Genomic DNA, 6,417 nt, shown 5'->3' with positions numbered 1-6,417 from the left:
GTCTGGACTCCCTCCAGAACTGCTCACTTCCCTCCAAGCAGCTGAGCGGAGAGACTGTCACACACCTCTGTCTGGAATGCACCTTTGCAAAGAAGGTTAGAAGAAAGATGCAGTGGTTTTTGTTAACTTTCATTGCAAGCAGTTCTGTGATGTAGGACTCTGCAGCCTGTTTCCCGGGACACACTCCAAGACACACATTAACTGCGCTTGGACGACCATCAACTCTGTGAAAGATGCTCATTGGTCTACCTGAAACATGTTGGCCTTCTAGAGTACAGAGGAACCTCAATTATCCGAACGAGATGGGCAGGCACTATTTCGTTCGGATAATTGATTATTCAGTTAATTGATTCAATGCCTTTCCGCTGGGGCTCGGAGTTTTCTGTTAAGTCCACACCCTGTTCAAGAGACTAGGCAGCAGCACACTGTGCGTGACCCCCCCTACTGCGCCTGTTCCCCAAACCAGTCCAACACTGCCCCCTGTCCACCCCCCCCACCCCCATGCACCTGCCCCGTCTCCGTGGCAGTTGGACTGGACACCAACAAGACTGCTGCTGCTGCCTTTTGAGAGATGAGTCTCCAAATAGCACATTTTACTACAACTTTTTGACAGGTTCCACCTTTGCCCTGTACAGGACAATGTTGGAGAGATTATCTGGAGAAGGGGGGTTTCAGGGTACGTGCCTGTGTAGAACTCCAGGGAAAGTGTGAGGGGGGAGGGGGGGCGAGAGAGAGAGACTGCGGGCGGTCAGTTAATGTGGAGATGGTGCCTGGCCTCTCCTTAGTTCAGGACTGTACTCGGCAGCATTTAATCACTGTAAATAAAAGATGCAATCAGTGTTGGAAACATGTCTTTGATATAATGTTTCTATCAGGACCTCGAGATCTCCTTCGCATAATCCGATATTTGGATAATTGATATTTGGATAATCGAGGTTCCTCTGTAAAAAGTTGACCCCAACCACGTGTTGCAGACCAGCACATTCCAAGGCCCTGGATTATGCATTAAAGCTTGGGGCAACTGCTGCCAAGATGCAGTGGGGAAAGACAACCATCTAAGGTCTTTCTGCCAAAGTATAATGGGGTCTGTTCAGTTATCAAACCTCACTTGTTGCCTCAAAATGTATATTTTTCCCTGCATCAGTTAAAAATGCTTCTGAACCTTCTATTTTCAGCCTAGTCCTCAGCAGTATTTATTACCCAACCCTTTATCATAAATGCACTTTCTCTTCTTTATCTTAATTCCTACATCAATTTTCATCCAGAGAACTCTACCTTTCTGAGGGAATACATTTTGACAGTAGCTGAATCATCTCCTCTTTGAAGGAAGACCATTACTCTGCTGCAACTGCTCCCACCACCCTTTGGCTCCAGTCTATTTGGCCAAACTCCTTTCCTTTCACATTGATGTGAGCTGTTTTCCCAGTTAATTTTTCTTACCCTGGATTATCCATTGTTCTTCTGCATCGTCATCCTAAATCTTATAATACAAGGATCAGTTCCCTAAATGTTCCCCAACTGACACTTGGTCTACTTGACCCATCTCTTTCCCAAGAACTAGGAATAATGCCTGCATTCCTGTCATCTGGACTACATACTACAGTAGAAAATTCTCCTGAACATGATCTTGGAACACTTGCCCCTCTCTGCCCTTTACACTACCACTCTACACAGTCTACATTCAGATAATTAAGTACTCTATTCTAACAACTCTACATTGTTTGTACCTCTCAATTTCCTTGAAGATTAGTTCCTGTACATCTTTCCCAGTATTTAGTAGCTTATAGACTACACTGAACAGTGTCATTGCACTTTTTGTTCCTTAGCTCTACCCAAAATTATTCTGTCCTTGAACTCTGCTCCTGAATGCCTTGTATTGTTGAGACCATCATTGTTTTTTCTTTATTTTCTCATTTTTGATTTGGGTCTGAGAGCTTAAGTTGAAAATCAAACTTTCAACATCGAATAACAGCTTCATTTAAAAAGCATAAACTGAAACATAGGTATTGGAACTGGCTTGGAAAGATAAATGCAGATTATCATCCTAAGAACTCTGCAAACGTTTTGTTACCAGGATGTGGTATGCTCAAGGACTGGCAGCTGGTTGGATGTTGCATTGGTCAATGAAGACAAGGCAGGTTCTGTCCAGCTAACAACAGAGAATATTGAAAAAAAAGCGAAACCATAGATTGAACTGGGTGTTTGGACAGAGAAAGACTCCAGAGTTTTACTCTCTTGAGTTTTATATCCAATTAAAGAATTGTTGAATTTTCTGAGAAAATAATCTCAATTCCTAGGAAACATATGAATATTCCTTGGAGTCTGCTGGAAGCTGATTGCATTGACTGGAGACTTCAGAAATCAAGTAAGATGCATTCCTATGTGCCTGTAATATAACACATTTTTCAAAGATTCCCTGAAGAACTGGTACTCACCATTGAAATGGTTATCAAACTGGTGAATTACAATTCTTTTATTTTCTTTTAAATGTATCCCTTAACTGTGTCCATCTATGTGAGTCTGGAGGTAATGATCAAAGAAGATTGGGTTTAAATCATAGACCTTAATTAGAGTGTATACTTGTTTAGCTTTGCTTGGTGAAAGATACATTTTTATTCATTCATGGGATGAGGGCACTGCTAGCTTGGCCAGCATTTATTGCCCATCCTTAATTGTTAAGAGTCAACCACATTGCTGTGGGCCTGGAGTCACATGTAGGCCAGACCAGGTAAGGATAGCAGTTTCCTTCCCTAAAGGACATAAGTGAACCAGATGTGTTTTTCCTGACAATCGACAATGGATTCATGGTCAATATTAGACTCTTAATTCTAGATATTTATTGAATTCAAATTCCACCATCGGCCACGGTGGGATTCAGCACCCCAGAACATTACCTGGGTCTCTGGATTAATATTCCAATCATAATACCACTTGACCGCTAATATATATTAACAATATGTTAATTTCTGTATAAGTTATACACGTGGAGTCTGATATTATTCTTAGAAGTCTAGTTAGGAGCGATAGGGCAATGCATCAGTGTAATTAAACTATTCAATATGCTGCACATCCAGTGATATAGAGGCTAATTCATTTTGGCCTGCTGTCATAATGGTATCCACAACGTTATAAATCCAGATGGCAGTCTGCACCAATAACTCAGCAATCTTATATACTCGCAATGGAAACTTGGTTTAGAATGTTTTGATTTCTCCCCTATTTCAACTTTGCCTATTAACTTACTATTCTGTTGTGGCATTGTCTTTCCCAATTTCTTGTGCACCTTAGTATTCCTGTTTAATATTCTCTCCTGGCTCCCACAACCCACCTAATTTATTTTAAAGTCTCCCCTACCCACTAGCAAAAAAGCCCTGCAAGGAACTGAGGCCTGGCTCTGTTTGGTGCAAGCTATCCAGCTTGTACAGATTTAGAAAAAGCAAATATTTTTCTTTTTTGAGAAGTTGGGCTGCTGGAAAAAGTGGTGGAGGTTGGTACGAATATAATATTTAAAAGGCATCTGGGTAGGTATATGAATAGGAAGGATTTAGAAGGATATGGGCCAAATGTTGGCAAATGGAACTAGGTCAGATTGAAATGTATAATTGGTGTGGACGAGTTGGATCAAAGGGTCTGATTCATGCTGTCTGACTCTGTATAGCTGCAATACCAGGAGAATTTTGCAACTTGAGCAAAACAACTGGGATTGTGCACTGCCTATTCTTAGTTGAGCAAGATAATGTTACTTTTTGACACCCTGATGGAAATTGGCAAAGTTGCATCAAAAGTCTTATGAGTTAAGCAAATTCTGACTGTTAGCACTCTTCTGATTGGTTGAGTTACAGTTTGGTGTAAAACTTTAAGTGCAAGACCAAGCTAAGATATCCAGTGCCTGCAAACCAAAAATATTAATCTCTCCCTCTCTCCATGTGGGCAAACAGCAAAATTGAGAAGAAAGAATTCTTGGAAGAAAAGACCTAGCTCCATTGGATTAACTATTGAACAACTTTTACTTTCCAGACACCAGATGTCATCATTGCTGAAATCAAAAGAAACTGTATAAAATAATTTAAGCCACCCTCATAATCTGGAAACTTCATTTTTGGAATTTTGCTTACCTTGTCTTTTTTCTCTCCACCCATAATATGCCAACTGTCTGCTTTTTTTCGGTCTTAATTGTGACTGAGTGTTTAGCTATATTGGGATTTTAAATTACACAGTAATAGATTGAAATCCTTTCTTTTCTCTGCCATTTGTTAAATTTAAAGTCTTACAATAAATAGAATGACTTTCTATTAACAATGGAACCTGGTGTGAATTGCTTTTGTTCTGAATATCTGTCAGGCAAATTGGTCATCTTGGTTGTTGAAATAGGACTTAAACATTTTGCGAATGCTCGTCAAACATTGGGGCAGGATGATTACCACATTCTTCCCAGCTAACTTGTGATAAGACAGAGCCAGTCAGAATGACTTAGGAATTTAAAGCCACTACACTTGCATCACTTTTACAGCTACACTTTCACCTGTCTTATCCTCTTATTATTGTACTCACTTCATGGTACTGGGAACAAAACCAGAGATTACCACTTTGAGGTCCTGTTTGCTAATTTTTTTGTTACATGGCTCCCTAAATTCTGACTTCAGGACCACTGCCTCCTTCCCACCAATGTTATTGGTACCACTGTGGACCATGACCTTGGCTATTCAGCCTTTGCAGAGGAATAACCTGCAGCAACCCTATGACATCCTTGATACTTGCACCAGGGAGGCAACAAACCATCCTGGAGTGATGTCCACCACAGTAGAATTGCCAGTCTGCTCCCCTAACTAATTCCCCTTCACTACTGCTCTTTCATGCTTTTAAATTGTCAGCCATTATCACTGCCAATGTAGCAGTTTGGACCATTTGGTCCTCAGCTTTATTTACTATGGAAAGTGGTAAGTTTTAAATTCCACGAAGAGAATAATGTCTCTAAGAACATTACACATGCTATTCTCCACTTGTCAAAATTACTTTGCTTAAATCTTGCTAATTCAATTTAGAGTTGCCTAGGCTGCTTCCTTAAATTCCAGAACTTTTGCCTGTATGTCTCAGGTACTAACTCATATGCAGCCACATTATAGGAAGGACAGAGTGTCACAGAGTCATGGAGATGTACAGCATGGAAACAGATCCCTTGGTCCAACTCATCCATGCCGACCAGCTATCCTAACCTAATCTAGTCCCATTTTCCAGCACTTGATCCATATCCCTCTAAACCATTCCTATTCATATCCAGATGCCTTTTAAATGCTGCAATTGTAGCAGCCTCCACCACTTCCTCTGGCAGCTCATTCCATACACACACCACCCTCTATGTGAAAAAGTTGCTCCATACGTTCCTTTTGTATCTTTCCCCTCTTACCCTAAACCTATGTCCTGTAGTTCTGGACTCCCTCACCCCTGGGAAAAGACTGTGTCTATTTATCCTATACATGCCCCTCATGATTTTATAAACCTCTGTAAGGTCAGCCTCTGACACTCCAGGTAAAACAGCCCCAGCTGATTCAGCCTCTCCCTTTAGCTCAGATCCTCCAATTCTGACAACATCCTTGTAAATCTTTTCTGAACCCTTTCAAGTTTCACAACATCCTTCTGATAGGTAGGAAACCAGAGTTGCATGCAATATTCCAAAAGTGGCCTAACCAACGTCCTGTACAGCTGCAACATGACCTCCCTACTCCTGTACTCAATATTCTGACCAATAAAGGAAAGCATACCAAACGCCGCCTTCACTATCCTATCTATCGGTGACTCTACTTTCAAGGAATTATGAACCTACACTCCAAGGTCTCTTTGTTCAGCAACACTCGCTAGGACCTTACCATTAAATGTATAAGTCCTGCTAAGATTTGCTTTTCCAAAATGCAGCACCGTGCATTTATCTAAATTAAACTCCATCTGCCACTCTTCAGTGTATTGACCCGTTGTACGCCAAGATCAAGATCCCGTTGTACTCCGAGGTAACCTTCTTCGCTGTCCACTATACCTTCAATTTTGGTGTCATCTGCAAACTTATTAATTATACCCCCTATGTTTATATCCAAATCATTTATATAAATGACGAAAAGTAGTGGACCCAGCGCCGATTCCTGTGGCACTAGTCACAGGTTCCCAGTCCGAAAAGCAACTCTCCACCAGTTCCATATCCAAATGGCTAGTTGTCTCAGTATCCCATGAGATCTAACCTTACTAACCAGTGTAGCAAAGGGAAACTTGTCAAACACCTTATTGAAGTCCACATGGATCATGTCCACCTCTCTGCCCTCATCAATCCTCTTTGTGACATGATTAATCAAGAAGGAGAATAGAGCTAAAGATATTCAGATCAGCCATAATCTCATTGAATGGTGGAATAGACTCAGTGGGATGGTTTAC

This window comes from Chiloscyllium plagiosum, chromosome 9 (genome assembly GCF_004010195.1).
Source record: "Chiloscyllium plagiosum isolate BGI_BamShark_2017 chromosome 9, ASM401019v2, whole genome shotgun sequence".
Lineage (NCBI taxonomy): Eukaryota > Metazoa > Chordata > Chondrichthyes > Orectolobiformes > Hemiscylliidae > Chiloscyllium > Chiloscyllium plagiosum.
Note: the sequence above shows the minus strand (reverse complement) of the source record.